We start from the raw sequence: 2645 nt of genomic DNA on the forward strand, positions 1-2645 counted from the left end.
ATTACAGTAGTAGTACATGGGACCATAGTAACAGTGTCTGATAAACAGTACTACATTACAGTAGTAGTACATGGGACCATAGTAACAGTGTCTGATAAACAGTAGTACAGTATTACAGTAGTAGTACATGGGACCATAGTAACAGTGTCTGATAAACAGTAGTACATTACAGTAGTAGTACATGGGACCATAGTAACAGTGTCTGATAAACAGTAGTACAGTACAGTAGTAGTACACCATAGTAATAAGGGACATAGTAACAGTGTCTGATAAACAGTAGTATATTACGAATAGTAATACGTGGGACCATAGTAAATGTAAAAAGTGTAATAAAGAAGAACATTACTAACAGTAAAGGTAGTATGGTATAGTAATAGAAGTATACATTACAGTAATGGTATTATGTTTACATAGAACAGGAATAACTGTATTAATGATAATACGTCAGGTACTTATCATTTTGAGTAGTTCTATTGATTGACAGTTTGATGATTGCAATGAAAGTACTTGAAATAGTAGTACTTTGATGTTAAGTTGTGTCATATTGAACAGATGATCTTTGTTAAATGAATAAATGATATCAGCTTTATGTGTATTGTATCCAAGCAATTAACATTTTTTTGGGATAATTTGCATTTGGAATATTGGTTGTGAGTTTTGTGTCTAGAGTTTGACACTATAAATAAAGTTGAATTAAATACTGGAGCAATTTCAGAGATAGTTGTTCCCATCAGTCATAGAAACTAACCTTTATCTCCACTTATAGAGACCTGGACCATAAAAACTGGGTTGTAATAATACAGCAAGTAAAGCCGGGATACTTGTTTAATAAAAATCTGTTGTTGTTGATAACAATCAGTTCTTGTTGATAATAATCAGTTATTGTGCAACTTTTAATAACCGTGAGAAAGAGAGTGTTCACCTCTATAGGAACCACACCTGTTAAAGAATGCTATGTGTTCTTGGCAGGAGTTTAAGGAAGAAGACAAACACACACACACGCGTGTGCGCGCACGACACACACACACACACACACACACACACACACACACACACACATACACACACACACACACCCTTTCAGAACATCCAGTCTAATCCTAGCATCATTTATCACAACATCTCAATGAATAATTCCATAATGACAGCATGAACTTTCTTCATGTGTCTTTCCTGGTATCAGACCTGATGATCCAGAAGATCAACCTTTGGTTTGTTGTTGTTCAGCAGAGTCAAAGCATCAGCTTTAATATTTGGCTTTTTAATCTGCTGGCTGCATTGACTTGTGTGGTCAGGACCTCCTCTATCTGGAAAGGGTCCCAAAATAACTCCTGTTGGGATTTGAAACTATAAATAAAGTTAAATTGAATACTGGAGCAATTTCAAAGATAGTTGTTCCCATCAGTCATAGAAGTTAACCTTTAACTCCACTTATAGAGACCTGGAACATGACAACCGGGTTGTAATGCAGTTTCATATTTTACAGTTTTTTACAATCACTTTGCTACTAATTTCAGAACCTTGATGTGATTTTTCAAAACTCTAGACACAAAACTCAAAACAGTCATCACTTGTAACACAGGCTATCCAATGTTCAAAACATTGGATTGTCCATTCATATCTCTAAAGAAGTCTTGCACTTGCACAACCACTGGTTCAAAAAACAAATTTATTGTGAAATACCATTGAAACATTACTTTAGATCACCCACACACAAGCTACCCATAGTTTCACTGGGTCATCGTTCGTACAATCATTAAATATTGTAGTACAAAATAGGTGATACATGTTTCATTATGGTACTACAAGTAAATACATCCCTGTAAAAGTACTGCAGTAGTAGAGAGAATACTACAGACCAATGTGGTATAAGTATATATATGCTTATATATATATATATATATATATATATATATATATATATATACAGTACAGGCCAAACGTTTGGACACACTTTCTCATTCAATGAGTTTCCTTTTTATTTTTCATGATTATTTAATACATTAAATAGACGAATAAGCATTAGTAAAAAAAACATGTATCTTATATTTTAGATTCCTCAAAGTAGCCACCCTTTGCTTTTTATTAATAAGGGAAAAAATTCCACTAATGAACCCCTGACAAAGCACACCTGTGAAGGTAAAACCATTTCAGGTGACTACCCTCATGAAGCTCATTGAGAGAACACCAAGGGTTTGGAGAGTTATCAAAAATGCAAAGGGTGGCTACTTTGAAGAATCTAAAATATAAGACATGTTTTCAGTTATTTCACACTTTTTGTTAAGTACATAATTCCATATGTGTTCATTCATAGTTTTGATGCCTTCAGTGAGAATCTACAATGTAAATAGTCATGAAAAATAAAGAAACACATTGAATGAGAAGGTGTGTCCAAATTTTGGCCTGTACTGTATGTATATATATATATATATATATATATATATATATATATATATATATATATATATATATATATACACCATACACAGTATATATATATATTTATCCAGGTAAGTCGATTGAGAACAAATTCTCATTTGCAACAACAACACACACACACACACACACATATACTGTATATATATATATATATATATATATATATATATATTTATATATAAATATATATATATTAGGGCCGGGAC

The sequence above is a fragment of the Perca fluviatilis genome, chromosome 8, assembly GCF_010015445.1.
Source record: "Perca fluviatilis chromosome 8, GENO_Pfluv_1.0, whole genome shotgun sequence".
Lineage (NCBI taxonomy): Eukaryota > Metazoa > Chordata > Actinopteri > Perciformes > Percidae > Perca > Perca fluviatilis.